This window comes from Passer domesticus, chromosome 11 (genome assembly GCF_036417665.1).
Source record: "Passer domesticus isolate bPasDom1 chromosome 11, bPasDom1.hap1, whole genome shotgun sequence".
Classification (NCBI taxonomy): Eukaryota; Metazoa; Chordata; class Aves; order Passeriformes; family Passeridae; genus Passer; species Passer domesticus.
The window spans coordinates 2,303,279-2,312,351 of record NC_087484.1 but is presented as its reverse complement, the minus strand read 5'-3'; positions in this window follow the sequence as shown (position 1 = coordinate 2,312,351).

Here is a 9,073-nt window from a genome sequence, read left to right as displayed (position 1 = left end):
CCTCATTGCACGTCTCTCAAAGTCCCAGTTGAGCCATGCAGGACAGGATTGCTGGGAAGAGCTGCCCCTCCCTTCTCCTGCTTGTAGGACTTTTCTCCATCACCTGCACTTCAGTTCTGCACAGCAACACTGCCTGGCAGTGCAAAAAGCAGCTTCTCCCCCTCCCTGCTCCTTTGGAGCATGCACAAAACAGCTGTCTTTAAAATTCCTTGAAGGATTGTGTAATCTCAGCAATAGCAGGGAGCACTTGGGAGCTGAGTGCATTACAAAGTCTAATAACAGCAGCAATAATAACGGGGAGGCAGTGAAAGCTCAAGGATGCTGTGACTTTGAGCACGCTCTGGGAGGCTCTGCTGCAGCTCTGGGAAGCCTCTGGCACCAGCCAGGTTCCACTGGGGGCAGGGAACACAAATTAGGGTTTTTATTCCCAGAGGGTGGGCCTGGGTGAGGCCTGTGTTGAGTGCAATGAAGGTGTTTGCAAACTGAACACTCTTCAATCAGCTCAATGAGCTTTTGCACTTTTTCACAGATCCAGGTGCTGTTTTCAGTAGGCTTTACATGCTCTTGGTGTGATCCTACCTTGGGAGGAATAATCAGCTAAAAGGAAGCCAAAGGGTCTCCCCTTCAGGCCACGTGGTGGTGTTGGCACCTGTAGTGCAGCAGGACTCAAGGATTTGGTGTTTGATAGCTGTCTGATGAGGCATTTCTGATCTGTGCACAGAAAATTGTCACAGGATGAACCAGGAGGACACAGCAAGGCTGATTTAGGGCAAAGTGGGCTGGGAGAATCAGTGGACAAAGAGAATCACAGAACCAATCACAGAATGAACTGGGTTGGAAAAGATCTTTGAGATCATCAAGTCCAACTTGTGATGACCTCACACCTCCAAGAGTGGCTCCAGGTCAGCCTGGAGAAGGAGGAAAGGCTCCAGTGACAGCCAAAACTTCTTCCATTCAGGGTCCTGGGTCAGCCTGAAGTGCCTGAAGGGAAGCCAAAGTCACTTGGAAGTCGAGAGATGCATTTTACAGGACACTGATGGAATGTGAAACCAAAGGATTGATCTTGAAGCTTTGGCCAAAAAAACCCTGTGTGATGAATGACAAAAGCTGAGATCAAATGTGCTGCTTTTTATCCCCATCTTTAAGGCCCTGAAATTAGTACAGTTTCAATGGGAAGCTGAGTCTGAAATATCAAACCCAGCTCCAGAAATCTTCCTCTGTAGAGAAGATTCACTACAGGAAGACCCCGTGGGACAGATAGAGGCTGACAATTGAATAAATGAAGATGGAAGTAGAACAAGCTGACATCTTAATCAGCTCCTCTTCTGGAAACAAAGGCACTGCACAATTTCCTCCCTTATCCACCTCTTTCTCAACACCAGTTGATCATATCTGGCCACAGAAATTACTCTTTGACCTCTCTGGCAGCCGCTTCTGTTTGCAGCAATTTGTTTTTGCTACAGCCCATGTTCCCAGGGAGGCAAAAAAAAAAAAAAAAAGAAAAAAAAAGAAAACCAGCAGCACTTCACAGCTCTACATAAAATTGTCACTGACCCAAATGTATGAATATCACTCCCTTTAGTAAGTCTCTGCTCAAATAAACAGCTCTCAGCATGTTTGCAACCTGCAACAACCAGGAGCAGGAGCTCTGAGCAGCAGCCTCTCCTCTAATTGCTTTCCCCTCCACCAGCAACCAGCAGCTCTGCTCCCACTGGTGGGCCAGAACATTTCCAGGCAGGAATTTTTAATGCTTCCATCCAAATCGTGCTCTGTGGCAAGCTGGTCCTTGAATTCCTGACACTCTGTAATGGGGAATTCATAAAGCTCCCGAAATTCAGAGGACTGGGGGGAGTCAGCACAAAGCCTGGCTGGAAGGGGGGATGATTCACTTTAGAGAGGCTCCTGAAGCTCACATCAAATTTTAATAAGTCTTTGACTCTCGTTTGGAAATGTCATCTCCTAATGACACCGTGCAAAGATGCTGCTTCTCCTATTAAAATGCTGCCTTTAAAATGCTCCAGTGCTCATCTTGTGGTGCCTGAGAAGCTGTCAGAGGAGAGCTTAAAGCACCAGGGAGGAACATTCTGCTGCTGGGATGGTGTTGGGACATGCAGCACCTGCTCCTTCCCTCAGGAAGGATTCCCCTGATTTTGGGGTCAGATGGAAAAGCCAAACACTGATGGAGCTGAATTATTCTTGTCAAAGCCAGAGAAGAGACTCTTCAGTTCATCTAAAAAATGGCTGTGTGCTCAGCGAAGTCTTCCTGCACCTTTCAAAGCCCAAAATCCCACCTGAAAAACCAATTTTGCACGTACCAGGTGGATGTTCAAGGGCAAGGCAGAAGGGTTGAGCTGGCAGGTGGGGGATGAGGCAATGACAGAATCATCAAGGCTGGAAAAGACCCCCAAGATCATCAAGAACACAACCCAGCCCCCCTGGTTTGGGATCTAACACATTTAGTGTCCTGGCCACCCCTCCAAGACACTAAAATGTAGCCACACAAAACCAACCACAAATTACAAACTCACAACACTTTCAAATTGGAAATATAAAAGGCTTTCATTCCCTCCTCTCCAAAACCTGAAATTAAAACAATTTCTTTTTTAACTCCTTTCCTCCACCATGTTCTATTCTCTTCTATCCCCTTTCCTACCTCCATTAATGATGTGCATTTATCAAGGAATGATCCCCCACCACTCTTTGTAGTGGAAGAACCCAGCCAGCAGAGCAGAGGAGGTGACTTTGGGGAACAACTGAATTAATAAAGGAATGTCTGCAGGAGGATGGGATTATTTGCAGAGGGAAACAGCAACAAAAAGTCTCTCTGTGCCAATCTAAATCAGGTCTCAGCCTGAAGCAGCTACGAACTGCAGGGATTTCCATGCTCCTGGAAGGATAAATAATGCAGGGAGTGTATCCACACCTGGCTGGGAATCACAGCACTCCTGTGACAGGAAAACAAGGCTTGTATGGCCCAGGGGTGCCCCCAGAAAGTGATACAGCAGGAAAACCTAAATTAGGAACAGGGGACTAAAGCAAACTCAGTTTGTAGGTGCAGAGTGCCAAATGGAATCTTATTTTTCACCCCTTGCCATGGGCAGGGACATCTCCCACTAGACCAGGTTGCTCCAAGCCTTGTCCAACCTGGCCTTGGACATTATTCCAAGAGAAAATTGTTGGTTTTTTTCCATGGGAAGGACACTGTGCTAGATGCACTAAATTAATAAAAAACCCTGTTTTTGCTGTCCCCCAAATCTCAGATACAAATTAATTTTCATCCTGTCACCTGTTGGTAGAGGAGACCAGCCTTAGCTAAAGCCTGATCTTCCCCTTCTCCCCCGCCATCACCCTGTTAAATCTCACTAATTGCACAAGAGTTTTTATGTTTAAATCAATGCAAAACACAGATGAACTTCTAATATTTCACCTCCTGGGCCCAATTCACCCCAAATTCACTTTCTGCAGGACTTTGGGTGGCTGCAGGGAGCACAGCAATGGGAGCAGGAATCACTGGCACAGGGAGGCTGAGAGGCACCACTGGACACACAATTTACTTCTAAGACCCTTTCATCTGTAGTTTCACATCTATTCCATTTCCAGCCTCCCTTTGTAAGGGAAATAATTTCCTATTTTCCAGTTTTACAGGGATTGTGAGAGGCAAACGAAGAACATTTCCAGAGCAAGGAAATGTTTACATGTAAAATTAGTATTCAGGAGCAAGAAGAGCTGCACAATCTGCTCTGCACGCTTCAAGCCAAGAAATTTCATGTGAACATTGAATTTTTTATTTTTAGTTGTAGCATTGTGCTTGAAGAATTGACAGCTGAGCTCCCTTTTGGGGATTCAGCTTTGTATACCAATTTAGTAATAAAATTAACTTTCACAGCACATTTCATGTGCAAACACTTCTAACAAAGTATCAGTCTCATTTTGCTGCTGTATCATGAAATTCTATCTTCTTGTGCCACATCAATCCCCACTTTTTAGGTTGGAGGTCAAATATTGTATCTAGAATGTAAATCCATTAAAATGTCAATAATTAGAGAGGTGCCATTTATAAAGCTCTGGGTGTAACATTTTCCTCACAGTGAGTTGGTAAGAATTAATTCAGTTCAATTAACATCCCAATCTGAAAAAGCTGATAAAACACTGATAGGGAAATATGAAAAATGATCCCCAGCTGCACTTGGTTGTACAGAAAAATCTGAATGAGGAGCCGAGCTTCTAAAAATAGGTTTAATTTTTTTTTTTTTTTTTTTTTGAGTAGTATTGAATTATTGAATTGGATTCCACGAGTGCAGCCTGGATAATGGATTCAGGAGATTCAGCCCTGAAGGATTTACCAGAGGATCAGATAAATATAGGCAGAGACATGAGGAGAAATATTCAGATATCACCAAGAGCTTCCAAGCAAAACCTTGGGTTTAAAACCAGCTGAACAGGGGACAAACTGAATGTTTGTCTTAATTAGACACATCCTTAATTATAATGAACTTTCCGGGATTACAGTATTACAGACCACAGCAATTTCCACCAGCCAGGACCTGATGGGTTGGTGAGAATTTTGCCTACAGCTCTAAAGCCTCTGAGCATTCCCACCATGCATGAACCCATTCCAAACCTTCCCAGAGAGTTGATTTTAAACCCTTGGCCTTTTTCCCCTCTGTAACAATTCCTGCCTGCCCACCCTCAGTGATTATTTCTCACATTCCCTCATGCTCCAAACATTGCCTGGCAGGGTCAGGAATCTAGAGGCAACGGAGGATTTATTTTCCAGGTAACAAAGCCATTTTAATTGCATATTCACCTGGATTTAGATGAAGATGAATAAAGGGCTGACATTTCCATTTGGAATCCAATGAGAGTAATTTATTTCACCAAGGAGTGAACTGTGTCCCCCCAGCCCAGCCCAGCCCAGCAAGCAGGAGAGATGGAACAGGGAGAGCAGCACCTGGGAGAGCTCCAAGTCATGAATTTGCCATCAGAAATGCAGCCCCGAGTCTGACAGGACCACTGAACCCTCATTTTTATTAATTGGGAGACCCCTGTGGTAATCTGGGTTAATCAGTGGCTGAGCAGCTCCCATAAATGGAATTTTGAGTATTTTTGGGCAGGTAGAAACTGCCAAGGGGACACGGATAATGGAGGAACTGCACTCACTGTTAAAATGTGCTGTTGTCCAGAATTTGTTGAATTTTGCAGATTTAAACCCAGTCCTCAACATCTCCACATGTCACAAAATGTTATTTTTATAACACATTTGTGTTCTACACAGTGATGCTTCCTCCTTTCACACAGCACCATTAACAGAGGGATTGCAGTGAGAACCAGCTGAATTACTGAGGAATAGAGGTTTTAGATTAATAGAAAAATAGATGTAGGTTTTATACCTCTGATAATGATTTTTCCAATTAATTTTTCCATCACAGTTATTACTTTTGATCAATTAGATCCAGACACCCAGGGCCATATTATCATATTATTCATAAGGCTGCATTTCAGTGAAATTGCAGTTTCACCAGCAGAAAAAGAGGCTTCTCCAGTTGCTGGTCCAGGAAATTGAGGCAGAAATTCTCCTGGGAGATCCCAGCTCCTCCTCATCCATGGCCAGGAGGGAACTCAGGTGTCAATTCCCGCTCTGGCCACAAAAAACAAGGATTTATTCCTTACCACAGCCACCCCAGCCTTGCTGATTTTGCTTCTTCCTCCTGTATTTTCTCCTTTAAAGGCTGTTTTACAAAGGTTTGACTATCATCAAGAAGAAAGTTTACATTTCAACACTCTTAAATACTTGACAAATCCCCAAACCCAAGGAAATTCAGCTTTAGGGCTGGAAATCCAGACTGACACTCCAACCTCGCTGCCACAGCCCCAAACTCCTTCCTTTTGTGCATTAAAGCCAGACCTCTCACTTCACTAAATGCTGATTTTTTTGTAGCAAAATTATAGTAACGAGTGCTCCAGTTTCACTAAACCCCAGTACCTACAAGATTTGGATTACTAAAATGTAACCTAAATCCTTTCTGCTGCTGGTGTGTGCATTTGAAGATAAGTAGCAGGGTGAGCAGGCTAATAATGGCTTGGAATCTCCTATGGATAGTTCAGCACATCTCTAATTTCATTGCAACTCTTTTTCTCATTAAATTTAGATGAAAGACCAAGACATCTATTTCTTGCTGGCTATTTTTTTTTTTTATTTCCTTGAAGGTATTATGAGAGTTGTGTTATATAAACTCTGAAATACAAGGGAAAAGCCACTACAGCAGGTTAATTTTTGTTGTATTTCCAATTTGGATTGATTATTGTGGGAATGATGCTGGGCCATGATAATTAAAGGCACAGTAATGTAGGAATTAATATTAAAGTGGGCTTGTAACTCATCCTGATGTAGATGTGGGATTAAAACAGGTCCTTATTATTTGTTTAGGATAATTTTAAAGACATTTCCGTCACTCAGCTCCTAATTAAAACAGTCTTTAAGTGGAAAAAAACTCAGTCTTTTGTGGCAGTGGGAAAATCCCATTTTTCTCTTTCCCACACACCCAGCCAATCCTACCTGAAAGCAAAGAGCAGAGTGAGCATAGGAGGTGCTGTTTGACCCCTTCCCTTTTGGATTCATCCAGCAAAATGGACAAAACCTGGAAAAGAAAAAGGGAATTAAAGAGAAGGGTTTGAGTAGGACTGAGACTGGGGAGAAGAATTTCAATGGTGAACAAACAGTTCCAGCACTCTGTAACTTTCTGGCTACAGATTGTCTCAATCATGTCTTGGCTTAGGTCTCAACAGGGTTTGGGAATATTCCTGAAGTGAATTTTCCAGGGAAAAAATATTTTTGGGGAGAAAATATGGATGATGCAGATGAAAATACAGAAATGCATTTTAAAACATTTCTATTGAGCAGATGAAATATGGGGAAAATGCTTTTTGTGGGTCCTAGCTTGCCTTAACAAGATAGGAATTCCAAAGGATTCCTGGTGATGATCTGTTTGTGTCAACAGAGAAGTTACATTAAATCTTGCCCAAACTGAAAACTGGGCAAAATTCAAATGAAATTGCCCAGCTGAAAATGAAATCTTGCCCAAAACGGCAGTGATTTCACCCAGGGGTGGAACCTCAGCACAGAGAGTCCAGGGCTTGCTTTGCCTCTCCTCAGCTCTTGCTCATTAATGCTTGACTCAATTTCCAAGTCTGGCACCTTTCTCCCTGTATTTGAGGTATTTGCCTTCAAAGTAATTTCAATATTCATGTTCCAGAGGTGTTTGCTGCCTCTGGCTCAGCTGACATTTACTTGTGAGAGACTCAGCTGAAGCCACAGGTAATTTCTGTGAGGTGTTGGCATTAATTTTCTCACTCTTCTGCCTCATTGCTCCAGGTTGTAGTTCCCAATATTGCCTAATTTCCCCCCCTTTTACTTACATTTGACAGGTTACTTATGGTTTATTGACCGTGGGAAGTTTACTCTCTGATATTTGCTTCCTTGGCTCTGATATCCAGCAAGAAGACTTAATTTAGCTCAAAAAGACTTAATTTAGCTCGTGTTGAGTGTTTATCTGAGCCCAAATCCTTTTATTCCAAGTCAAACTTCCAAAGAAATTATTGTAACCTTTACTACTTGGGTGTTAACAACCTCTGTACACTTTCATTTCTGATTAGAAGGGATGAAAGAATGTAATAATATAATAATTTGTTGAGTGAGAGCTGTCTAAAAAATTCTTCAGTCCTCTTTTATTCCTGTTCCTGTCCTCTTTCTTTCCTATTAGACGAGGGAAATTCTATTTCCTGGAAAAATCAATGCTGATGAATGCTAGGCTTAATAATTTATGTTTTAAATACATATTCCACATTTAAAAACAATGGCCAAAGTTTATTATTACAAGTATCTTCTCCAAGGTTATCATCTACCAGCTGAACAAAGAATAAAATCACAATAATGGGAGAGCAACAGTGCTTGTAACAGAATTATTCATAAATACATTAGGATCCAGCTGAAGACTTGTGTCAATAATTACCTTCATACAACAACACTCAGAGCTGATGTGCTGTTGCTCTCCTCGTACAGACAGACATTAACACTTAATTCCATCCACATTTATGGGGCCTGGAGGAATTGCAGGCTATAAACAGAGCTGCCAGCTCTGACTGGTGATAAATTTATTTTCTAGGAGATGAACTGTGGTGGATCTGAATGGGTGTGAGGAAGTCAGGAAAGGCCTGAGCTCTTCCCCACATCTTTTTTTCTTTGATCAGAATGGTTTGGGTTGAAAAGAACATTGATGATCGTTTTGTCCCATTCCTGCCATGGGCAGGGACACCTTCCACTATCCCAGGTGCTCCAATCCCAAGCCAGCCTGGCCTGGGCACTGCCAGGGATCCAGGGGCAGCCACAGCTGCTCTGGGAATTCCATTCCAGCTCCTCCCCACCCTCCCAGCCAGGAATTCCTTCCCAATATCCCAGCTATCCCTGTTCTCTGTCATGTGAAGCCATTCCCTGTGTCCTGTCCCCCCATTCTCTCAGAAATTGTCTCTCCCCATCTTCCTCACAGCCTTCCTTAGGTTTCCCACTTCCCATTTTTTGCTCCTTGCCAATCAAGGCACAGAAGAGAATCACCTACAGTGGGAAAAATCACCTCCAGTTTTGCTGTGATTCCAGAAAAACCTCACTCTCACCTTCCTGCCAAAACTAGGGAGGTTTTCCCCCCTCAACCCTCAGTCCTGGTGGTCTCAAGCCTTCCTGTAGGAAAATCCCACCATTCTTTGGGAGTTTTTCCTTCTGCCAAGTCCCATCCATGAGCAGATATTGGGTGTTCTGCTGCAAGAAGCAGCTCAAGGTCTTTCTTCAGCTCAGTTTGAGACCAGCAGAGCTTGCCCAGCTGTGGAAATGCCAAAGGAATTTCCACAGAGCTTGGAAAGGACAAAAGTGGGATGTGGTAATACCATCCCTTCCTTTGGGATTTTGAGATTATGGCACGTGGGTAAGGAATTCAGGCACTGCTTTTAGAAGGAGCCAGCTTTGGTTCAGCTCCTGCCATTAGCAGAAAAAGAAAAGAAAGAAGATTGCATTGGATCACCAGAA